The sequence below is a fragment of the Lactuca virosa genome, chromosome 5 (assembly GCF_052849685.1).
Source record: "Lactuca virosa cultivar CGN04683 chromosome 5, Lactuca_virosa_CGN04683_v6, whole genome shotgun sequence".
Taxonomy (NCBI): Eukaryota; Viridiplantae; Streptophyta; class Magnoliopsida; order Asterales; family Asteraceae; genus Lactuca; species Lactuca virosa.
Genome location: NC_136430.1, coordinates 425,961,828 through 425,989,452, shown reverse-complemented (window position 1 = coordinate 425,989,452; position 27,625 = coordinate 425,961,828). Strand labels below are relative to the sequence as shown.

The window sequence follows — 27,625 nt, the reverse complement described above, 5'->3', positions numbered from 1 at the left end:
CTTGGACATGTAAGCAAGAAACGCATAGGCCACCTTTTACTGGCACTTGTGCTAGGGGTGAAGGTTTGTTGGACCTCATACACACGGATGTGTGTGGACCCTTCAGAACCGCCACAAGAGATGCTAATCGGTTCTATGTGACTTTTACTGATGATTTTAGTAGATATGGATATGTCTACCTAATCAAGCATAAGTCAGAAACCTTTGAGAAATTCAAAGAGTTTAAGCAAGAAGTGGAGAATCAGTTGGGCAGGAACATTAAGATGCTTCGATCCGATCGTGGTGGTGAGTATCTTAGTACTGAGTTCCTTGACTATCTTAAGGAATGTGGGATTGTCTCACAATTGACACCTCCTAGGACACCACCGTTGAATGGTGTAGCTGAGAGGCGCAATCGGACCTTGTTGGACATGGTTCGTTCCATGATGAGTCGAGCTTCACTACCAATCTCATTTTGGGGGTATACCTTAGAGACTGCCGCCCATATCCTTAATCTAGTCCCTACAAAGAAGGTTGCCAAAACACCTCACGCGGTGTGGACTGGAAAAGTTCCCAATCTAGACCACATCAAGATTTGGGGTTGCGAGGCTTTCGTGAGACGCGAGACTCACGATAAGCTCGAACCCCGAAGCGAAAGGTGTATTTTCATCGGCTACCCACAGAATTCATTTGGTTAGATCTTCTACAGACCCAGTGATAATGTGGTCTTTGTAGCAAGAAGAGGATTCTTTCGAGAGAGAGAATTCATGAGCCAAGGAGATAGTGGGAGGCAAATTGACCTTGAGGAAATTCAAGAGTCAAGTGGTGAAGGAACCTCAAACCCTAGCCCTCAACCTAAGGAGGAAACTCCTGTTGAGCCGACTGAAGAATCTATACCTCTGAGGCGTTCCACCAGAGTTAGGAATGCACCTGAGCATTATTATGGTTTTCATATTACTGCAGAATGTGAGACACTTATCAGTGATAACACACTGGTAAATCTGGATGAGCCTAACAGCTACACGGAAGCCATGGCAGGCCCTGAGGCTGCTAAATGGAAAGAGGCTATGGATAGCGAGATACAGTCCATGTATGACAATCAAGTTTGGAACTTGGTTGACAATGTACCAGATCGTAAGATAGTTGGGTGCAAATGGATCTTCAAGAAGAAGACCGACATGGATGGTAATGTACACACTTATAAGGCACGATTGGTTGCAAAGGGTTATTCTCAAACTCCGAGAGTTGATTATGATGAGACCTTTTCACCAGTGGCCAAGATTAAGTCTATTAGGGTTCTGTTAGCCATTGTTGCATTTCATGATTATGAAATATGGCAAATGGAGGTCAAAACCGCTTTCCTTAATGGAAAGTTGGCTGAAGATGTTTACATTGTTCAGCCAGAGGGTTTTGTCACTACAAAGTACCCCAGTAGAGTGTGTAAGCTCGAGAAATCCATTTATGGATTAAAACAGGCACCTCGCAGATGGAATCTTTGCTTTGATGAGAAAGTCAAAAAACTTGGCTTTTCAAGGAGTGAAGATGAATCTTGTGTCTATATCAAGGCTAGTGGGAGTATAGTCAACTTTTTGGTACTGTATGTGGATGACATACTACTCATAGGAAATGACATCCCAACCCTGCAGGAAGTAAAGTCCTGGCTTGGGAAGTGTTTCGCTATGAAGGACCTTGGAGAAGCTGCCTATATCCTAGGGATAGGGATTTTGAGAAACAGGAGTAAAAGACTAATTGGACTTAGTCAAAGCACCTATGTGGACAAAGTGTTGAAAAGGTTCAACATGCATAACTCCAAGAAAGGAGAGTTACCCATCCAGAGTAACGCCAGATTGAGTAAGACACAAAGCCCTAGTACTGAGGCTGAGATAGCAGAAATGAGTCGAATACCTTATGCTTCAGCTGTAGGATCGATCATGTATGCTATGACGTGTACTCGACCTGATGTAGCCTTTGCTTTGAGCATGGTTAGTAGGTATCAGGGGAACCCTGGCAAGGCACACTGGACTGCGGTAAAGAATATCCTCAAGTACCTACGGAGGACTAAGGACTGGGTCCTTACCCTCGGTGGTAAGGACTGGGTCCTTACCCTCCTTTATATAGTGTGGTGGATTAGGGTTACATCCATGTAAACCCTAGATAGGATAAGAAGCTTGGAAAAATAATTATTTGCATGTATCATAGTCAAACATAGATCCAAGGTTTCTAGGGTTGCATGTACACCATAGGAGTGTTAGAATGCTCAAAACCCATCACATATGACCGACTGTGGATGGTTTGAATAACTTAGTCATTCAGGAAGAACGACCTAGTTATTCTGGAAGTCAAAACATGCAAAGTGAAACACAAGAATAATCGAATCCAATATGGTCTCAGAACTTATAAATAAAACACCTTTTATTTATCACCATATTGATTACCCATTATTCATTGTATACTGTTTCAACTATCAACGTTATACTTGAATTAAAACAATAGTTGTCCCATGCTCCAAGCATGTACACTATGTTTTCGAAACACTAGTCATGCCATACACCAAGTATGCACACTATGTTTGTCTAAACATAAGTTATGCCATACATCAAGTATGCACAATAAGTTTGTCTATGATATTTACTCTGTGAAATAGATCGATTGAACATAATTCCAATGATTCTCAGTTCACAATCCCAATTCCTTACCGCAAATGCAAGAATTCCAAATCCTGCCATTTACCAAAATCTGTTAGACTATAAACTTATATGCATTGATCCTCTTGTAATGATTATGCACAAATTCACAAAGACTTGTCAACAGACATTATAGAGTATTCCAATGGAGATAAACTCCATGGAAATATCCTTCTTGCATTAAGTTTTTCTAATCTTACACAGATTGAATAATTTCCACCTGAGGAAACATTTCCATATTCCCATTTTGACTATCACTTCTAAACAAGAGTTGCCTCTTTTCAGAATATGTCAATATGGTCCTTCCAAAATTAACACTATACTTCCAACTGTCCCTGAGCAACCAATCTTTGATAAACCTTAGATTGTCCTCGACAATTGCTTAATCATTTTAATCATTTTCAATTTAGAATTTTTCCCTTCTTAATGCCTTGAGCATTTAGAAAATTTAGAACGGATGAATATTATAACACATGCAATCGATCCTATATCCGAAGCATATGGGATACGATTCATGATGTCTCACATAAAGACATGATACTAGACCAGTCTTTTGCTATAACATTTCTGTATCTATTTGCCAAGTTCTCATAATTCAGATTATGAAAAGGGATGCCGTAATCATAATCGAATTATAGAACGCAAATAATGGACCCATATATAGAATTTCCTTATGTTGAGCCATTCCAACACAAAATTCATACATATCCTTGACTAAATATGATTAAAACCTCAATCTAAGCTTTTAGAATTGAAATGAAGTATAATTTCCTCTCCCTTAATTATAGCAAAACAACTTGTCAACCTCTGCAACTTCACGAATTGAAACTTTTGTTTTTCTATAACTAACATTGTTGTCTTGCAATACTAATCATAATTATCATGCTCCCACTAGCATGAGAATAATTAGCATAACACTTATGCTCCCACTAGCTTTGACATGTACTCAGAAATCAGTTGGACTTCTAGAAATCAATACTGTATTGACTTTCTTACCAAAGTTCAAACTTCTGATACGAGATGTTTTGATAAGACTTTATCAAAATCACACACCTTTCCTTAGATAGCTCACATGTGTGTCTAAACAATTTTTAGAACTATGAAAAGGGATGCCGTAATCATAGTCTCAATTTGTTTAGACCTTTTCCATTTCTCACAAGTCCATGTTAGTGTGCCGGTTAACCACACACGCTCCACTAACGACTTTGAGAATGCAAATATCACAACTGTTATCTACTTAAAATCTACTTAGTGAAAGTGTTTCCTCACCATCATTTTCATGAATCGGAGAGAAACCTTATGACACTTAGATTTTATGGTGTATGTGTTCTTATCCATGTGAATTTGTCAAAACCATAATCACAAGGCAAGGAAAATGACAAATCCAAACTCATGTGGACTGAACTCAATCTTAATTTCTTGCCACCTGGCAGCACAAGGGCCTGTCATTGCTTCCAAGTTGTTATGCAACCAATTGAGAACTCTCATAACTCATATGCAAAGCCAACTTTCACTGGAATAGGCACAGAAGTAGGAATATGTCAACATGATAGGTTATAAACCTCAAGTCGTGTGCTAGTGATGAACTACAGGTTTTATTCTTGATTAGATCTTGAAGTTTTTCCAAGATCTCTAAGACTCCCACTGTCCTCTTGACATATAAGACTCACTTGTCAAATATTCAAGAGATAGTGCGGACTCTTTATCAAGACAAACACTTCACACAATTGGCCTAAGTAGGTCTTTGTTTTATCCAAAACATGACAACTTACCAATTTCAAATGTACAAGAGTAGGACACTTTTACTCTTACATTTGACAAGTGTTATAAACCTTTCTTTAAGATATGTCACTCAACTTACAGTCCTGCAGTATGACTCTAAGACTTGTTTTGGAACGAAGTATGAATCATCTTCTTGATTTTACCATTTCCACAATTCTTGATTCCTCTTCTTAGCCATAGGAATGCACTAAGATGTCCTTAGAAGACCAATTGTGATATGGTTTCTTAATCATTAAGATTATCACAAAACATGATACTAAAGTACTCTCCCATCTTTTCATATTTGAGAAACTTTTATCTTTCTACCTGATTTGATTCTTCTCATCCGTTCTGCCATACGTCGAAACTTTTCCAACGTTTCAGAATTATACTTAAACTAGTAAGTATAACCATATTTACTAAACTTTAGTAAACCATGACGAATAGTCTTTATCGATCTTTTGTGGTGGACTTGATCAGTGCACCAGAATGTGTACTCGATCCCTTAGTCCTTCACTTGACTCACATATACATTTGAACAAGGAATTCATCTTAATTTTCCAAAGATGAAAATTCTCATTCATCATACTATACAACTTGCATGATTTCCAAGTTTCTATCCAACTGAAACCTTGGGTGATGAGAATCTTTCCTTATTTGGTAAATTATGACACTACCACAAACGAAGGAATCAAGTCCATTTTTCCAATATTGCTATCAATGGAATCATATAAACAACCATTTTTCACAAATGCCACTTGTAAGGATATTTAAAATAAATATAAAATTAAAACCTTTTTATTTTATTTTAAAACTTTGCGGAAAAAACTTATCCTTGCAGTGGAAATTCATATGAAAAACTTGTTGTTATCTATTCCCAAGCAATATAGCATAACTCCTAAGCAACAGCTCAAAAAATTCTGATCACCGAACCATGCGATCGAAATCCATCTTCGTGATCATAATCAGCATATACTTCTTTTAAGTTTCTTCATTTTTCTTTGATTCTTAAAACAACAATATGTGACCCAGTCACATCATGTAATGAGAATCTCATAATAGAAACTTAACAGAGTTAGATAGTGGACTTCACCTGAAGTAGAGTCAAACATCTTGACTTGATCAACCCTATGATCCTTCAGGTAAATAGGCAGTTTTGTAACCAATGCCCCTTCTTTTGGCAATATAAACATATGGAATCTATGGAAATGGTACACGGGACTATCATAGACTTAGACTTTCTCTTTACCATTTGGTCAACCGAGTTGACTATGCCCGATCCCTTTCCACTGGGAAGAGAAAGCTTTTTCTAGATATCCAATGTTACCATTGTCAATGTCCATTTAATGTTTGGGAAGTTGATCTTCTTAATCAAACTTGCTTTACTAGTACTCCAAATCATTGCTAATTCAGAAGCACCAAGCAAATAGATAAGATCATTTAAGGGTCATGTCATAGTCTGTTTCATAGTAGTCCCAAAGGAACTCACTATGTGACTTAGAAGGTGATTGAACATCCAAATTTCTTAAGACTTTGACACCCAACTCTCCCGGCTTGTCAATATGTGACTTCATCTGCAAGATGCGATCACACATAGACCTTGCTTGCCAATAGGGCTTGAGTGACCTTGAACTTGTGGGTTAGGGAGAATAATTGGAGGAGGTAGAGGAAGTGAAGTTCCAAGAGATTTTGGGAAGATCATAGATGTCTGAACTAGACATCTTTTGGGAGATATTCAAGATAGTTGATTTAAAGTCCTTAATACAACACCCAATATGAAATATTAAGGCTAGGACCCTACACAATATTTTTATAACTTGGAAGAGGGATGCCGTAATCCAAGCTATAGAATATTTGAAGGTAGGCGAATGACGATTCGCTAATTTCCCCCATGAAAAACGAAATTGAAATATTAGGTTTTAATTGGATTTGAAACTCCTAGATCTTTTGAGATTCATTGAACTTTTCAATGGCATGTTTCAATCTCGATTGTGCCCTCTCAAGTTTTGTGACTGGGATGCTGAGGATCACAAAACAAGGTGTGAATAACCATGCAAATATACTTGGTACCCTTAATATTTACCCCTTAATCGATGTGCCGGTTAACCACACGCGCTCCACCGATACTATGATAAACATTAAGTTACCCTTTGCCTACCGTGTTAAATCTAGGTTAGTGTGCCGGTTAACCACACGCGCTCCACTAACCGACTTAAGCAAAGTGCAAAGTGTAATTTCATGGGTTAGCACCAAATTCACATTTTCCTAAGTAACTAAGATTAGGAATTTATAAAAGGTTTAGTTACTTAGTATTTATCATTAATACTTTTAATGAAGAGAGAATTATAGTCCTTGTCCTACCCGTTCGGCTAACGACCCTCCACCAGTCAAGGAAGCGGTGGGTGAGAGTGGACACCTATTAAACTGTCATTTTATAGGCAGTAACCTTATACCCCCCTTATAAACCGGCTTCGTGAATGAGGCCTACTAACGGTAAGACTGACTTGCTCTTATATATATATATATATATATATATATATATATATATATATATATATATATATATATATATATATAATTAACTTATAATACTATAAAGTATAAGGGTTGAATTTTAACTTTTAAAATTCTAAGGGATTAACTTGGAATTAAAGTATTCATAAGGGAAAACTTTTCAAATTCCAAAACTTGAGGGCAAGTTTTGAAACTATTCAAAACTATTCAATTCCATAACTTATGTGTTTAAAGTAGTTTAAATACAAAAAACTCTTCAAGTTCCATAACTTGAGGACAAGTTATGGAAGACTTTAAACTATTAAAAGAATGTAACTTTTCCTTTATTCATAACTTATGAAATATTTATGAGTTTTATGATTCTTAAATGTGACTTTTCATGTAACTTGAGGACAAGTTAAAAAAACACATTTTAGAATCAACTATTAGATTAAAATGGATTGAAAACAACAATTTCACATAAATTTTCTATTATCTAAGCAACTCATAAGAACAAGATAATTCAATCAAACTTTTTCATGTAATTAGACTAACCATTAAACTAATACAAAACATGAATCTATTGACAATTATCTTTGAAATTGGATTAGAATGAACATTACCACATCAAAAACAGGTTTATAGGTTCAAAAACAGCTTAGGGTAATGATTCTAGTCCAATTCTAGCCTTAAAAGTCGAAAATATGCTGTCAGGGGGTCCTACTCGTCGAGTGTATGAACCTACTCGACGAGTAGGATGAGTTTCCTCATGGAATCGGCGAGTCCATCAGTGGACTTAGCGAGTCCAGTGCCCAGACAGCCCGAAAATCGATTTTTTCAGCACTTTGCATCAAGTATAATTGAAAACAAAGTCTCTGATACCACTGTTGGGTTTTGAGCATTCTAACACTCCTAAGTGTACATGCAACCCTAAATACCTTGGATCTATGTTTTCTCTATTATAGATGCAAATATGAATATTCCAAGTTATTACCCTATCTAGCATACAATCTTTGATACTTGGGTAATAAAACAAGTTAGAAGACATACCTTTTATGTAGCTTGATTCCTTGATGCTTAAGAGCTGAGTGCCCCAAGTGTGACACCTCAAATGGTTCACACAACATCAAAATACACTTGGAATAACTTGAGAGAAATGATACACTTCATGAAATCGGCTAGCCCTCACCATACCTACATAGTCTTCTCATGGTGGTCGATTTTGACAAGAATAAGATGCTTATATAGTTTGTCACAATTAGGGTTACACCATGTAAACCCTAATTGTCATGGCCTTTCATTTCCATGATCCATGGGTACAAAAACACCATGGAGCATCCATGGAGCATCCTATGGGTTTTAGCCCAACTTGATAATCCATGGAGCATTAGCCCACTATACAAGTATGGATGATTTACACAATCAACCCATATATTTAATTAGTCTCCTTTTGATCACTTAATTAATTCCAAATTAATTCTTGATCAATACTAATTAAATAATCTTATTAATATATTAGAACTTATAATATATTAGTAAACCTTAAGTATTATTTCTCTCATTTTAGTCTATCCAAATGCATGATGCCATGCAACCCAAATGGACCATGCCAAGTCGGGTCAAGTACATACCAAATATAGTTATGGACTTAGACACTAATCCAACAACTACAACATCTCTTCGCATACAATACTATGAATGTATATCTTCTTCAACTAAGTACTCTACCTTACTTTAACAAGTAAGTCACTCAGCCTTTTCACAACCAAATAACCTATTTCACCATCCTAATCATGTATGTTAAAGTCGACTTAACACATGATGGAACTTTCATAAGGATGTGATAGAAGTCAATTGATACTAAGTCTGAGCATCCTATATAGGGTTACATATCAGTTCTTATCATACTACTCAAACTGTATACTACATCAGTTTCGATACTGTCGAAGTATTTATCACCATCTTCGGTTCTTCCTAATCTATAAGCAATCATTGCTTCAATCTGGACAGCGGTGGAGCAACTTCATCGGTTATGCCAAAACATTCGTCTCGTCCGAATGTACTTCGAATACACAACATTCTTCCAACAGTGTTATTATTTCACTAAACATAGTTTGAATGTACAACACCACTCTATAGGTATTAATACACTATTTACGATATCACTTGATAAGTATTATTTTACGATATCCCTCGATCGTTTATCTATAAAATTATCGGTGTCGACTATCATAAGTCTTTTTATCAATTCGAAAAGTTCCTTATCAGTTATAACACGGAAATTTTAGAATTTGGAATACTTAAAATTTCTTCTTCCAGACCAAGGTCGGCAACAAACCTTAAACTCTCTCAAGTAATAGCAATATAAGCAAGCAACCTAAGGCATGCTATATTCATTTATCATTTAGCACATATTAGAATATAAGGCATATCTCCTCTAATATTCTAGTGCTTGTGTCCATTTAGGTATTCAACCTAAAATATACTAGATACACGTTGTATCATCATCCCTTAGCAATCCATGTTTAAGTCTAGAAATTCTCAAAATTCCTAGTTCACTTAAACTAATTCTTTGAAAATTTTGAAGTAACTTAATATTTTAGAATACTATAGTTTATCACTACCCAATACCCCACTTAAATCTTTCCTATGGTTTGTATCCATATACTCCTAATGAATCTGTTCATATATTGAACTTCCAACGGTTTAAGTCTAAATACCAATCCGTGGTATTTATTTCACTTAAACTATTGCTCTCATACCATGATTGAAAGACCCACACTTTCATATTTGACAATTGTTACTCCAAAACATGCTACTTGCATATTCATAAATAATATTTTACATTGATAACTTGTTTACATAAGACTGGATACAAACCGACTATTACAAAGTGTTATATATTACATAACTTCCCAGGATACTATAATTTATACATACATGAGTATAAAATACAATAGTTTCAAACTATTCAAAATCTTCCAACAGTATACGATTATACTGGTTACTTATCTCCTACAATTTGTTAAACATTGAGAGGGGTAAGCGGTGACGCTTACTGAATTCAATAATAGATAAAATATAATGTTATGCCATATATATACTTCAATATGGCAGAAGCAAAGAGGAACAAGGAACAACAAAGGCATATGTGAATCATGTGACAAACTTTCCATATCATTCAATGATTTGATTCAAAGATATACAATCAATGAGACATAACAATTTCCATACTAGATATACATCAATAAAGCTTCGGCCCAAATGGCACAGAAGACATACAATTTCTGATTAAACATTTTGGTAGATTTCAGGCTTTTAGCCCTGTCTAACCTTCTGCCAATGTCATAGAATAGAAGTCATTCTCTTACAAGACATGCTCTACATGGCCAGAGGCTACATACCAATACCACTGTGAATCTAAGTCCTTTCACTGATCACATGGCCAAAGGTATAGCTTTGCTATCATAAATAGCGGAAATAATAACAACGGAAAAGCACATAGCACATATAACACATAACATACAATTGTTCCTATATATTAAACTCACCGTGAATTAACTGGAGGTTAAAATAGTAATTTGGGCAGAACTTCGTTACTATAATTAACTTTCTTCGTTGAAAATCGGGAGCTTTATTGAAAAATGGGCCTTGCGAGGGTTGAGCTTCAAACCGAAAAGATAAATTTCTCGGTCTTCGCGGGCACTTCGGAACGTATTTCGGGTGTTGGAAATGATATTGGGGCTTCAGGGGAAGTCGAAATAGTAAAAATATTGAATTTAGGGTGAAAAAGTGGCAAATTCCAAAAGTTACCTAGGAAATCTCGCACCCCCTTTATATAGGTGCGAGGTTCGGAGCTCCGACCGAAGGAAGGACACGCGGCAGCAACAGCGAGGCTTGGATGCGAGGGGAATCATCGACACGCGTCGGAAGCTCGGACTGGGCACGCGTCGGACGGAGGCGAGTTGGCATCGGACGCGTCATCAGCATCGGACACGGGGCAACTCGCATGCGAGGGTGACGTGGCCGAACTCAGGCCATGCGATTTTTCTCGGATTTCGCATTTTTCTCGATTTTTGTGTCCCAAACTTATAAAATCCATAAATTTCGTATACGGGCTCCGTTTTTGACGTTCTTTATATGCACGCGTAGGCGAGAATATATTCTACAACTTTCGTTTAGACTCGGTCGGCTAATTTTGACTTTATTTTTAATATTATTATTTTTAACAGACCGGGACAGGAAAATCCGTTAAAAATTCATAACTTCTTCATCCGACGTCCGTTTTCGTCAGTCTTTTTAGCGTTGTACTACTATTGACGAGACCTTCGATTCTCGTTTAGGTTGTGTCGGCTAAATATCGCTCGATCTTTATTTCGAGTTTTTAGCTATCTACGGCTATTCTGAAACTTAGAAAAATCATAACTTCCTCATACAAAGTCAGATTTGGACGTTCTTTTTATGAAAATTCTCATTTTAACGAGTACTACGACTTTAATTTATATCACCAAGGCTAACAAGTAGTTTATCGAAAACTCACTTTTTACGTCATTCGGCGTCGTGCCGGTTTTGTCGCGGATCTTCGATTGGTCATTACTTCTTCGTTAGAACTCGGATTTCGATGAGGTTTTCGCCTAAATGTTTCTAACGAAATTATCTACAACTTTAAATAATAAAATTCTACTTATTTCAAATTTATATTTTCGTTAAATTTCAACATTTGCCTTTTGATTGGAATCTCATAAGACTTCCAATATTTTCCGAGTGATTCTAAACATAGTTTTACTTCATTTCTAGTAAAAACTATCCGTTAGAACTCAATACTCAAAATTATATAATATTTCATAATATTATTCACTTTTAAAATTTACAAAACACGATTTCAAAATGTGTATGTTACAGGACAACTATTGTTTTAATTCAAGTATTAAGTTGATTAATCGAAACATTATACAAAGAATGATGTGTAATCAATATGGTGATTAAATAAAAGGTGTTTTATTTATATTCATAAGTTCTAAGACCATATTGGATTCGATTATTCTTGTGTTTCACTTTTCATGTTTTGACTTCCCGAATAATAAGATTATTCAAACTATCCACATTCGATCATACTTTGGAAGTAGGTATTGAGGCAAGACTGTCATGAATTTGGCTTGTAGATTGTCTAAAGTGCTTAGACATAGCAAAAGATTGCTACAACATTCATGAGTGCTCATAAGGTCTGAGTATTGGATTAAACCCAAGCTCATCTGAATCACTTCATGGATTTTATCACGAGTGATTAGTGAGACGATAATATCTTATATTCTCAAAACTAAGAGATATGAGTTACAGTTTACAAGTCGGTTTCACATTCATGATGTGTAAACGCACCAGTAACTTGGTGTTATAAAACATATCATTGTGTGTTATTTGATGAGTAGATAGAGTAAGCATATGAGTCGAAGTTTATCGATTCCTTTTACCCTTAGAGGGATAAAAGCGATATTTGTGGGCCCCTCGATGATTTAGTGATGACACCCTAAGCGCTAGGCCAAGCGTGGACTGATTTGATTTGTTCAATTAGTCAGTCTTCATAAATCAGAAATCGAGAAACAACATATGGACAAAAAGAATGATTAAAATCCATGTCTCAGTCCATACGATATCTAGAATGGAGGAATATATGATCCCTTATCCAATGGACGCGTCATTTACTAGGTCAGAGTTCGACAACGGCTTTAAGAGCTATGATTGCTAGTCGGGATTTTGGAGTCATTCTTGCAATAATAGTTATTAGACTTATCCAAGTGGGAGACTGTTGGATTAGGTGTCTAAGCCCATAACTCTAATTGGTATGTACTTGACCCGAGAGTAGCATGGTCCATTTCGGGTTGCATATCATCAGGACAATTTGATAGGATGGATATTTGAGAAAGAGGTTATTTATGATTTATTAATATATTATAAGTTCTAATATATTAATATGAAATCATATGATTTAATTAGTATTTATCAAGAATTAATTTGGAATTAATTTAGTGATCAAAAGAGACTAATTAAATGTATAGGGACTGATTATGTAAATCAATGATATATATATATAGGGAAAAGATCAAATGAGAACACCTAAAAGGTTGAGAACGCAAGAAAAAATCTAGTACATTAAAATTTCTAAATCTAAGGCTATCATTAATCATTAATTTAAAAATAAAATTAAATGTTTTTAATTTGTTTTTGAATTAAAAAAATAGAAAAGGGTATTCAAGTAATTTTATGATATCATCCATTTTGAATATATCGGGTAAGTGATACAATTAAAAGAAACTGTTCCTATCTTTTAGTAATCACAGCTAAGTTGTTATCTTTGGGAGGATTCGATCGTATCTACATTGTAATGCAAAATAATCTCAAAAATAAACATTTATACGATAGTCGATTGTTACTGTTCTTCCGTAAACACTTTGTGTGCATTCTGGAGTATGTGAAAGGTTGAAGGTGAAGCAATGTCGTCGATTATGAACCTTAGTGGAAGAAGTAAGCTTTCTAATCTATTATGAATGGGGTATAACTGGAAAAGGAGTATAATCGTCGGTTTGATTTTACCGTTTCTTTACATTTTAAACGATTCTGAAAACCCTAGAAATAGGGTTTTGAATTTTTTTGTTATATCATCTTGTATGAAGTGTAGTGATGCAAAATCATAAATGAATGGTGTTTAAAATAATAAATTTCGAAATAAATGATCTTGTCTCTGAATGTGTAATCGAAATTGATAATCTTAGTTGTTTTTCAATTTTTCAATCGGCTAATATCAAATTTACTTATGAATAATCGTTTATGATTATGTTTGAAAGTTGGTCTTGTCTATGAATGTGTATTCGTAGTTGACTTCTTTCAATTTAAGCACGATTGTGAAAACCCTAAAATTAGGGTTTTTTAATTTTTATTTTAGACTCTGTTGTTGAAGGTCAAATGAAGTATTTGATGATTACCAACAGGAATAATTTATTTTACTAATCGAGTTTGAATGGTGTTTAAGTGCAAAAGAATGACATTGATAGCATCTGTTATGTGTTTTATATGCGCTGATGATTTTTTAATTCGAAAATGATTTTTGTTATTGACTTATGAAGAGAACTAAATGGATTCAATATTGATTAAGTGTAAAATATGATTGTTTGTAGTAGAAAACTCCGTTTATAGTATTATTCCTTGTTTAGGTTGTATTTAGTTTTGATTGTTAAAAGCATTTTAGCTTGTGATTCTGTACTTAATTGAGTAAATATGTGTTTATGATCCTATGATGATGTAGTAACTAATGAATAATGGTGTATGTGACCAAATGGTTTACACTGGTTCTTAAGTGGGTATAATCATTGTTGGTTACGTTTAACAAACGTAGATATACTTTGGTATTCAGTTGTAATTGTTATATTCATTGGTGATTAAGCTAGGAAAGTAAGTGATTTTTAATGGTGTTTAAGTATACTAGCATTACATTGATAGTCTCTGTTATGCCTTTTGTATTCGTTTATGATTTTTTTATTCAATAATATGTATTTAATATTGATTGATGGGAAAATATGATTTTATATAGTATTATTCATTCAGTAGGTTGTTTTTAGTTTTGATTTTTGTAGACATTACTTTGTCATTGAGTATTTGTTTGATTGAATATGTGTTTTATTAGTGATCATGTATAATGGATTTAGTTATTAATGATTCATTAGTGATTGATCAATTAATGTGTTATTTTAATGTTGTTTTTAGGTAGAAAGAAAAGCGAGAGGATATTACTAAAGACGACATTCAGCAAATTCACTAATGAAGAATCCAATCCAATGCTTATTGATATGGAAGATGAAGACCATCTAGGAAACGAAACATGACAACCTAGGATTAAAAGACAAATACAAAAGAAATATTCAACACCTAAGACGAAAATTAAAAAACAAATAGGTAGTAATGATGATTACATGAGATTGAAAATGTTAATTACCAATTCTAAACTATATTGATTGTGTTACTTATTATTTTGACAGGTTTGGATGAACATGTAAACCGCACACCAGATAATTTGATACAAAGGGAAAATGAAATGCGAACAAAAAAACGGTTTGACATTTGTAAAAGAAAGGGTCTTGAAGTTGTAGTTTTGAACTCAGATTCAAGTAATTAATTAGTTAAAAATTTAATTTATTTGAAGTTTATTTTGGTATTATAGTTATAATCGTTTATATTGTTTTATATGTATTAACAGAAGAAACTATGAAAACCAAAGTGAAGGTGAAGAAGTTTGTTGCAGAAAAGGCAATCGATTCAACATCTAAAAAGAAAAATAAACAAACAGGTATTAATGATGTTTTCATGTAATAGAAGATGTATATCAAAATGTATTCAGTAATGATTATATTATCTACATCTTGATAGGTTTGAATGAAAGTGTTGACACGACAACAGAAAATGAAATACATAGGGAAAATGAACTGAGAACAAAAAAATGGTTTGATAGTTGTAAAATAAAGGGTGATGAAGTTGTTGTTATAAACTCAGATTCAAGTAATGAATTAGTTTAAATTAAATTTATTAGAAGTTTATTTCGTTATTTGGTTATAATCATTTATTTTGTTATATATGTCTTAATAGGAGAACATAATCTGAGAAGTAAGCTAAATGTAAAGAAGTTTGATGACGATGAAGACTCGGATTTTGAAGGTGCTCAACCTGTGGTTATTGGGAAAAAGAGAATGCATGATAATTCATTTAAACATGATGATAAAGAAGATGTGAAAAAATTATGTAAAAATAAAGTTGTACAAAAAAGGCGAAAGAATAAAGAAGGAAATGTATCGAAAGCAAGGAAAGTGCCTAAAGTTGTAGCAAATGATGCAGAAGAAGCAAGGCGAATACAGGTACGAACATCACCAAATGTGTTGTACAGTTGTATGCATAACCTTAGCGAGGAACAGAAATCATATACTTCTTCTACTGGTTTGGGGCATTTGTTGAATATGAAAGTGGATGGGTTTGCATCAATTATGGGGCATTATACCGTAAGGAATTTTGATTCAGATAGGATGGTACTCAATCTTCATCATGGTGATATACCAATAAATCGGGAGGTTATTCACGAAATGTTGGGTCTGCCTCTGGGGAATGTTGCAATAAAGTCGATGGATTATAGACAAATAAAGTCGATGGCTTATAGACAAGTTACAGATGACACGATAACTGTTTGGAAGAAACAATTCGATGATGAAGATAACATTAGACAAAGGGCAGTTCAACAAGCTATTATGCAAACAACACGTGCAGATTTAATTTTTAAAGTAAACATCTTTGTTCTACTGTGTAATACACTAGGCCAGTCAATGAGCATGGGAACATGTGACCTTTCCATGTTATCAAAAGTCACAAAAGACCTGGATCTAAGTGACATCGATTGGTGTGGATATGTTTTTGATTGCCTTAAGGACACAAAAGGTGCATGGAATCCAAACAACAAAAAAGGATTCTATGTTGGGCCAATTATCTTTCTTTTGGTAAGAGTTTAAATGAAATTCAGATGTCATTCAATATATATTTACTTACATGTAGAAATTCATTAAAATGTATTTACTTACTTAAATATTTATTTATGTTTGTTGTAGTTGCTATATGTAGAAAGTGTACGATGCAATTCAGTAAAGATTGTACGAGGCAGACCAGCAATATGTTTTTGGAATGTTGATAAACTACGTGAGCGAGAAAGATTCGAGTGTAGGACAATAGGTTTGGGGATGGGTGAATTGCAAGAACCATTTCAAGTCATCAATGAATCAGCTGGTTCTGGTAATGTAGTTCAAGAGAACGTTCAGGCACTATCTTATTTTATTCAATAATGCATATGAGTTTTATACTTTATTATTTTGTTTAATCGACATTAATTATATTCATACATATTGACAGGCAACTGATGCAGGAGGCGTGAAAATAAGTCATGGATGGTTTAAGGTATTAATATGATATAATCATTAATAAATATTATGTTGAATTCTTAAACTAATAAATACATGTATTGAATTATTAAATTCAAAAAGTGATTACTATTGGTAAACTAATGTAATCTTAATTGATTTATATATAGTATTAAGTTCAATACACAAACTATTAATTTATTAATTTTCGTAGGGAAATCAAGGAGGGGAAAATTTTAGTGCAAGTGGGGAAACAGTTGAGGTACTTTAATACTTATTCATATGTGAATTATGAATTACTATAGTATTAATTAATACTCCATGACTTATTGATGTTTTTATTTGGTTTGTACCGTAATCACATCGTGTTGACTTTAATAGGCCACTCTTTCAACAATAAAGGAGATGCACGACATGCTCATGCATCGAAAGAAAGTGTTGGAAGATAAAATAAATGATACTGTCAAGAAATACCCTGAGAATCAATTGGTCAAAGAATGGAAAAACAAATTAAATGACCTATTTAATGAAGTTTCAGCATCATAGGAACCAGTCCAATCTCAATGGTGGTATGATAACGAGGCTGAAATTGAACGTACACTAATTCTAGCAACATCTCACAAACAGTTTGACAACTCACCGATAGCAAACTGTAATATTCAGATATCAAAGGATTATGCAGACTTTGTGAATCAATCTAGAAGAAAGTCTTTTCAGAGTACACCACCATCTAAAATAGAAATGCCAATACCTTTGTCTGTAGTACCATTCAAGAATGAAGAAAAAGGGTTTAATAGAAGAGGGGACAGGAACGATTAGCAGAATGGATATTCTCTCTCGACGGCGAGCCAACGTAAGTTACATTTAAATATGTTTAAAGTTACTTACTTTATTTGGTTAAATATTAAAATAAGTAACAATTGGTCACGTTTTTTGCAGTGATATAGTTTTCCACACTCTCGATGGTTTTTCTGCTCAGAGGTTTCACCTGAAAAGCTTTTTTCCTACATGTGAACTATTTGGTCATGTGATTGATTGTTGGTGTCAATTGTTGAATCTCGATGAAAGTAAGCGTGCACCAGAATCGCCTCTGAGAGTTTATTGCAAGACGGAGTTGACGGTATGCTTTAGTATTATTCAATGTTGATTAAACTATATGTTAAATACAAATTCTTAAAAAAACTAATGAGTTTTTAAAACCGGACTACAGAATTCGTATCTTGAAGGTAATTTAACTGAAAGTGAACGCAGAGCTAAATTCCTTGAGAATCTTTTGCTTTCTATTGAAAAAATGGACTCAACCCTACGTTATGTTGGATTGGTAAGTTACAGATCTCAACATATTTTTTTGTTTATTTATTAATAATCACAAATAAATATAAAATAAATTGAATACATTTAAATGAATATATTTTGCAGCTTTTCCTACCGGTTGTCCGTTCCTTCCACATTTTCCTTTTTGTGATCAATCTACAACATCCAGAGTTTGTAATCATTGACAACAGCAAAGTTGATGATCATATTGATGTGAGATATGGTCAATTGCCCCAAATCATCGTAAGTGATCACTAAAAGTTATATTAATTAGTAAATAACATTTCATATATGTTGACAATTTTTTTTTACATTTTCAGAAAATGTGCATACTTGATTACTTAAAGTCTCAGAATCATCCAAAAACTGAGATGTTTTCACATGCGATGCCACATAGACTGGAAATGACTTGGAGAACAATAAACAACCACATTGATTGTGGTGTGTTTACAATGCGTCACATGGAAACATATATGGGTGGAAGTATGAATGAGTTTAAAGTTGGGTTCAAGATGGCACAAGATGATCAACTTGCTAAGTTGAGGACAAAATATTTATACAAAATCATCACTCATGAATATAATGTGCATAATGATTATGTGCGTCAAAAGGTTGATGAATTCCACAAGATTCCTGCAAGACAACGCTCTGAACTGTTGAGTATTGCAAAGGAACAAATTCACACAAGAGTGGATGATTTTAGTTAATTATGTTCAGGATATTACTTTAGTTATGACTTTGATGGTTTCTTTTGGATATCTTTAAAACAATGGTTTTGTATGTTAAGAATATTAACTTTGCTTATAGAACGTACAATGGTTCCTTTTGGTTTGCTAATTTAGTAATGGAATGTTAAGTAATATTTCCAACTTTTTATTTATAGTTAATATATTTTTTATGTCAAACCATTATGATTAACATGATTGATATCATGTGAAGATTATTGTTAGTTTATGATGTGTTGTTCTAAAGTATTTTGAATAATGTTATTCATTTGTGATTATAATATCTATTCGGTTATGATTCTTACTTACAAACATTTGTTAATATGATATACTACTAACTAAATTTAATAAAATCTTTTTATAATTGAAATGACTAAATCAATAGTCTATAATGATTGATGTTAATATTATATTTTCTAGAATAGAAAAATCAATCTATTGTAAACCAAAACTGATTTGACATAATAACAGAGTATTTCACAATTTTCATAGCATTAATCTGTTATGATTCATTGATGTATTTTTAATAGTATTCATTATTGAATATAAGAAAGGGTTAAAAGAGAGTATTTCACAATTTTCATAGCATTAATATGTTATGATTCATTGATGTATTTTTAATAGTATTCATTATGGAATATAAGAAAGGGTTAAAAGAGAGTATTTCACAATTTTCATAACATTAATCTGTTATGATTCATTGATGTATTTTTAATAGTATTCATTATTAAATATAAGAAAGGGTTAAAAGAGAGTATTTCACAATTTTCATCGCATTAATCTGTTATGATTCATTGATGTATTTTTAATAGTATTCATTATCGAATATAAGAAAGGGTTAAAAGTTGAATGTTGTTAAACTTATGACTAAAATATATGAAAAAACAAACATGAAATAGTATATCAACAATCAAACATGTAAAATAAGTCAATAAATGATATAAAAGTGTCTTAAAATAACATAATGCAGCATAGAAACATCTTCTTATTCATAAATCTAATAGAAAAAAGAAAAGCAATTAGGCAAATCTATGGGCCATTTTAAGGTTGTTTTAACTCTCGTGCAAGTCTGACTTTGCAAGTCCTCCAATTATGGTTAACATATTGATTGCAACCTGTGCAAATTCTAGTTTTTTTCTTTGCAGCTGCAACAGCTTTCTCAGTGGCACTAACCATTCTTTTCTTAGTTCCACTACCTTTGTTACATATTGATGAAGGTGGATGTATATTTATTTCATCAGGAATGCTGCGTATTCCTAGCATCCGAATAATTTCTTCTTCATCATTATCAGATGATGATTGGTTTGAACAACCAAATTCCATTGCTGCCTGCTTCAACTTATGTGTGTTCTCAACAAAAGCCAACAATTTCTCCTTATTTTTTTTGAAATGATCCAAGCAGTATTTAATATTACTGTAAGACTTTGTTAGAAGTTTAAAGGTGTCATCTTCTGTTTCCATTGCAACATGTTTCATGGCAAGCAAATGGCTTGAAATTGCATCCCTTCTCCATCTTCTGAGAATATACTGCTCTGGAATCTCTTCAATATGGTTGTTTTTCAAGACAGCAAAAATATGTCAACACAAAATGCCAGTACGTATAAAATGATTGCATGAACATTTAACTTCTTTTTCAGGCATTTTTAGTTCAACCTACATTGTAGATGAAAAATAATATATGTCAGTAAGTGGTTGAATTAACATATTAGTTGGTGGTTATTACATAATATTTAAACTAGTACTATTTATTTAAATTCAAATGATATTATATACTTGTGTAATCATCAGTGAATATATGGTCAAATATGAATAATACCTTGCATTTTATCTTCAATTGTTTGCTCTTATCTGTTTGTGTAATCATAACAACTTGCCACCTATCAATCATTTCAACACTGTCAATAGAACAGTACCAGGCTGCTTTAAATATTTCCTTTTTGACCTCATAGAAAATGGTTTTAGTGTAAACCGCAGCTGCATGTTCTAGTAATCCAGTTGGAAGCGTCATTTCATGCTTTGCATTTTTTGTATCATGTTCTAGTTTCTGTTGACCATTTCGTTGCTTTCCAATTGCGGTGTCATAGTTCATCATGAAATAAATAAGCAAATTACCTGAGTTAGAGTATTTATTAAAAAATGAGTTTACACTTTCAGACCTTGAAGTAGTTTTCATCAGACCATGTAGTGGCATGTCTTTAAAATAGGCTGGAATCCAAAGCTTTCGATCCTTGTACATGTCTTTGAACCATCTTTTTTCTTGTAGTTTGAATTTTCTCATAAGAAGTTTCCACCTTGATTCAAAGACATTAGGCTCTATATATACATTCCAAACAAGCTTAGTAAAACGCTTTCGAAAATCAGTGTTTTTCAGAAGATCCGCTGAAACCTAAAAAAAACATTACAAGTTGATAAGATGATCTATGAATAAAGAGGATCTGTGCTAATAATTTTTGAGAAAACATAAACTGTTGAAATCATTGTTGAATAAAACATAATATGTGTTAACTATGAATTAAATATACACACCTTAGCTTGTAGTTTTTTCATGATGTGCCACATACATAATCGGTGATTAGAATTAGGAAATATTGCTTCTACCGCCTGTAGAATCGCTGGATCTTGGTCTGTTAACACTAATTGAGGGTGTTTTCCATGTGCTTTCAAAAAAGCTTCAAGCAACCAACGATAAGATTCTATTGACTCGTTGCTTAACAAACCTGCTCCAATGTTTATTGAACGTTTGTGGTTATCAATGGCTGTAAACGGCATAAAAATCATTCCATGCCTGTATTAAAAAGTTAATTAAAAACAAATTCAACAGTTATTATAAACTCAAAAAACAACAATAATTATATTTAAAGTAAAAAATATAAAACTATAAGATCATACTTATTTGTTCGAAATGTAGCATCAAATGAGATCACATCTCCAAACTCCTTGTCATATAACTTATCGGTTTCATCCGCCCAAAACATTGCGTTTAGCACACTATCAACACATTTATACTCAAATGTGTAGTTAGGTAACTCATCTTTCCTCATGTTCATTTTGTTAACAACTAGCTGTGCATCCTTGTCACCTATAATGTTTCCCATCTTCCTTCTAAAAATTTTATAATCAATTACTTCAGGGCCAACGTTTTCATAACCTCCTTGCAAACTAGCTTGTAACTTATGTGCCTTTGTTGCACCAATGTTAGATGTTGAGGAACGCACTATAAACTCCTTGTCTTTATAACTAAGTCGTCATGCACGTTTGGAATACCGTCTTTCTTCTTTAGTTTCTAGGGGTGGTTGTGCTTCTCTTCAAACTCATATATTTTACAAGCATTAGTTCCCATATGTAGTCGTTCAAACTTTATCAATGCCTTGCAGTTCGTTATTTTGAAGTTTGAGTTTCGTTTATTCCTTCCGGTTCCCCCAGTATCCAAAGTGTCAGTTGATCTGTTACGTATTTTACCCATTTTGTTGCACACTACATACCTTTTTTAATGGTTTTGTCACCAAACCTCGTTACTGTATTTAACCTGACACCAAAACCTGCTTTATCTGCATATAATTTATACATTTCAACCGCCTCCTCTAATGATTTATAAGTAGCATCTACATCTGGCATAAATTCTTTAGGAACAATAGGTTTCCACAACTTGGTTTTCCCACCAGGCGAGTCAACAACATTACTATTGAATGATTCCTCTTCAAAATTAGATCCATTTGTACCTGTTTTTTTAGACAACAAACACAACCAACAATGATTATCAACAATTAATAAACAGTGTAAACCATTTGGTCACATACACCATCATTCATTAGTTACTATATCAATCGTATATGATTAATCATAAACACATATTTACTCAATCAAGTACACGCATTATAATAAAATAATAGAAAAAACAACGTTATATAAACGTTCAGAATTCATCATATATATATATATATATATATATATATATATATATATATATATATATATATATATATATATATATCCAAATTCATTGATGATTGTAATACACGATTTGTATGTAAATGATGATTGTAATACACGATTTGTATGTAAATGATATTGATAATGTTACCTTCACTCGCATTATCAGAGTATTGATTTCTTCCGCTAGATTGATCATCCGATTGGTAGTAATCGTCTTCATAATTTTGATTATTTTTGATTGATTGATCGCCATATTGATCATCATCGTCGGTATCGTCGCTACTATAATCAAACCAGTCTGAAATTGTTGTTTTGGCTTAACAAACGTATAGATTGTTATCTTCAACGATAATCGATGTTACTAATGCAATTGTGGATGGACTAAGAACCGTAAATTACATAGAAACTGTGTCCTTAAATCAACGATAATTATGGAATATCCCTTAATTTTAGATACATAATATTGGATAATATATGAATTATTAATTATATTATATGAATTATTAATTATATTAATTATATGAAATATTGGATAATATCCCTTATGGAATATCCTACTCCTATATATATATATATATATATATATATATATATATATATATATATATATATATATATATATATATATAGGTTGGGCTAAAAATCCATGGTGGATTAGTGATGCGCTAAGCTTATGTAAGAACCCATAATGTGTTAGTCCATTACAAGCCCAAGTGTATGGATTAGGGTTTATCCATGACTCTTTGATTCCTATATATATATATATATATATATATATATATATATATATATATATATATATGACACCCTATAGCCTAAATTTGGTTGAACAAGTTGCACAAATTTTGCACAAGTGATCTTGGAGATCATAGAGCCGATTTTTGAGTGCTAGTATACTCCTTCTCAAATTCTCCTTTGTCCATGGTGTGTTGTGAACCGTTTGAGGCATCACACTTGGGGTGCTAAGTTCTTAAAGGCCAAAGCACAACAAGCTACAACAAGAGGTAATTCTATAACTTATTTTTATGTTAAATATATCATTTGTATGCTAGTTGTAGGCTTAATGCTTTGGAAACAATATTGCATGTATAATTAGAGAAAACATAGATCCAAAGCATTTAGGGTTATATGTGCACCATAGGATGTTGTAGTATACAAAATCCCAACAATATGCCATTTGCATGCCATGAATTATTAGTGGTTATTGAAAGGTCGTTTCCCTTTTAGCTGGTTTGGAGTGTTCAATGTTATCTTGGTTTATGGTCGAGATCGGTTCAAGGGAATTATATGGAAGGTCTTCGGTCAAGGTTTAGCGGGGTGGTTGTCCAGCATCGTCAGGGTTCAGTGATTTCAGCCATTGTGCTTGGGTCAGCTTTTGGAAGCGCCAAGGGAAGTGGTCTATTGCTGAGGTTTTGGTTTGAGCATCGGTTAATTGGACTTCAAGATTTGAGTGCGGTATCCTTTGAAGGCATCGGGGGTTATCAGTTTCGCTAGGACTCAGAAAGTGTTCATCTGGTCTTTAAAGGTTGTGTGGTCTTTTGGGTTTGGCTGGTGATGGAGCACTAGCATTGGTAAGCACAGGTTGTCAGCAGTTTGATTAGTAGAGGGTAAGAAGGATTGGGAATCCTTCAATTCTCACGTGCTGTGAAGAATTAGTCAAATCTAAGTAGGGGAGAATCGTTCAGGTGTTCAGGATCAGAAGCAGGTATGAAACTAGGGTGAGTTTCGCATCCCCCCCTGGGGAGGAGGGCAACCCAAGTGGATGTCTGGATGGAGTATGGTGTGAGTTGGGAGTTCGGGAAACTTCCCAACATTGGGTTCGCATCTTCTTCGTTTCAGTTAGCATGCTTTGGGAAGGGAAACCCGAGGTGGGGTTCCAGTCATGATTCGAGTTTGATTAGTTGTGTGTTTGAATCCGGACGGTGTTCAGATTGATAGATTAGCGATAAGGCATTAGGCGGCGGTAGTGGCAGTGAAGAGTGTTGTATGACTGTGGATTGCCCCTAGCATTCACTAGTTAACGGTTAGTGTAGAAGTGTCATAAGACTGCGGGGTGGCCGGTAGCATTCATTAGCTAGCGGTTAGTGTAGGGGTATTGTAAAACTGCGGGGTGGCCCGGAGCATTCACCAGTGTTCAGTTAATTAGGGAGTGTTGTAAGACTGTGGGGTGGCTCGTAGCATTCACCGGTCCCTGTTCAGCGATGAGATTGCGGTAGATCTGTAACTTGCTCGAGGATTCCTTCAGATGATTTAGGCCAAGGCGGGTCTGTTCGCAAGGCTTTGAGAGATCCACAACATGTTTGGAATCGAGGATTGGTAGGTCGTGGGAGACCGGGTATGAGGTAAGACTACAGTTGGTCTTGTAGCATTTAGCTTAGCATCGGGCTTGGTGTCGAGATGCTTCGGGTAATTATTTCCGGTCGAAGTTTTCTTTCGGAAGTCGCATGGGGCGACTGTGAGGTTGTTCTTTGGCTCAACAACTGAACAAGAATCCGGTATTCCAAATAGTTAGCAGATAAGTTGAGACCAGGTAGGTCTCGGTTACCTTTGGAAAGCAGATAGGAGGCATCATGATGCTTCGGGCAGTATTAGTGATTTGGGGATTCATGTGTGTGGAGTAGCTTGTAGATCGAATGTGCTAAGTCACCTGCAGTTTGGATTAAATAATCTCAGAGTAATTGATTTGACCCTATTACGCAACTATCATTTGAGTCTAACCGCTGTAGGGATGAACCTTCTACTCGAAGGATTATCTGAGCCTTCTGTTAAGTATAAGGTGTTAAAAGCTCAGGTTGAGGGCTTGCTTGTCTGTTATCGTCTGATTGGGGATGATCCCCAGTGTTGATAGTGGATAACTCAGGTGGGCTATCGGAGCAAAGTAAGGGTGTGGTTCAGTTCAATATGAGATCAGTTAGTTTTTATTACGCTGATGCCCATTTGGTGCGGGATTAGAGTATCGGCGTTTGGCCGAGAAGCGGAGACCGGTTGATTATGTGGATTTTTATTCATCTTAGTTGCTGTGGGGGAGTGCATCATGAAGTAGAAACGGGAGTTGATTTCGAGGGCAAAATCTATTTTAAGAGGGGGATGTTACACATGTTATGCATGATAAAGAACATAAAATATAAAGAGAGAATTGGAGCAGACTCCCCTGGGATAGAAGTGGCGAGGTTGATATTTCTTCTTTCGAGCTCCATCTTCAACTGACTTTGGCATGGGAACAACTCATCCATGCCTTGGGTGTCAAACGTCTTGTGTGGTACAACTCCTAATGTACTGGAAAAAGACTATTGGAAAGCCTTGAAATTGGACTTCAAAAATAATGACAATGCCCGCCCCGAATGGAATCAAATCGTTGACTCGAAAAAAATTGATTGAGCAGAAACACACCGAGTTGTAATTGGACAACTCATCGTGTTGAAATTGAACTCGTAAAGAAATCACGATTTTCCTCTGGAACTCACCGAGTTTCGGTTTTGACCTCGACGTTGAAGGTTCAGATGTGATTTTTACTCCTTTCTGCTTCAGGTCCGATTTCTTGGTCAAAAAGGGTATTAATGTAATACACCTCTCTATATTCTTTAGTAACTTGACTCTCTTTAGCAATCAAAATGACCGGACTAAAAATATCGCTCAAAGTCTTCTAATTTTCTCGTTAACGAATCGACCCCTCACTTTATCCTCTCACACTTTAATTTTCCATTCTATTCTCAACCTAACTTCTGCAAGATCAAAAACAAAAAAACTACATAATAAAAAGGAAAAACAACTATTAAATTTAAAGTTCCTAAATTATCTTACTTGCTAGAAATTTTTAAAGCCAAACAAACCAAAACAAATAAAAACACACAAAACAAATAAAAATTGTGTCAAACACTCAAACACAAATAAAATGAAAAGGATAATTAATCATTTTCTTCTTCTCCTCTAGCTCCATTTCCTCCGGCTCCTCCTTTCCTATCTCTCCAAATATCCTCCCAACATGGAATGTACGGATATGGAGGATGAGAATTGGGGCGTTGCATGTTCATTTGGCTCATCATAAATTCCAAGGTCATATGGGTGTGATTCACCCCACGGGCCAAATTGTTTTGAAATTGCCTCATGGACAAGTTGTATGGGTACATTGGCCTTTCATCTTCAACGGGTATCACAGGTGGCTCCTCATGCACGGGTGCGGGTCGAGGCCGAACTCTTCTTCCCGGTTCCTCCGGTACAAAAACATCATCATCATCGATGATAGAAATATATCCCCCGCCATTGTCTTCTACAATTCTCACCCTTTCGTATAGAAGAGGACTAAATGGGCGTGTGTGCATCATTGTTAAAAAAATTTCGGCCCCGTCCTCAAATATCCTGTATGACCTCGCCAAATTTGTCACAAACATGCCCCCAAAAATTTGTGATGCCTTCCTATCCTTTACCCCTTTCTCCGCCAAGTACTTCGCCAAGCAATATGGTATATTACAAAAGGTGTTGGGCACGATGATGCTCCATAAGAAAAATATATCAAGGTTTGGAATCTTGTCATCGTCTTTCCTCATATAGATTGTGCTTCAGATGAACCGGTGAATGAGTCGGTGGACCGGTGACCGGATACTACCCTCTTGTCACCGATGGAATATACACCCTGTTTGCAATTGTTGTCCACCAATTTGGTCCATTAACCCTATCTGGAAACTCCCTATGACAATGTTCTAGAAATGTACCAATAGCTTCTGTCATGGCCTCAGACCTATTGTAGAGACCCATCCTCCATACTAATTCAGCAATGCTACATTCCCTATATGCTCCT

The 27,625-nt window shown here is 34.5% G+C and overlaps 1 pseudogene across 1 annotated transcript; it reads right to left on the bottom strand.

The window, feature by feature from the left end:
* Positions 1-19,938: 19,938 nt before the first annotated feature.
* Positions 19,939-27,374, bottom strand: LOC145114108 (protein FAR1-RELATED SEQUENCE 5-like; annotated as a pseudogene). The gene is made up of 9 exons (XR_013710939.1): positions 26,932-27,374; positions 26,519-26,575; positions 26,344-26,450; positions 22,979-23,146; positions 22,187-22,616; positions 21,787-22,136; positions 21,424-21,682; positions 20,714-21,283; positions 19,939-20,550 (listed from the first exon to the last, which is right to left on the bottom strand). The product of XR_013710939.1 is annotated as a protein FAR1-RELATED SEQUENCE 5-like (transcript).
* Positions 27,375-27,625: the final 251 nt, after the last annotated feature.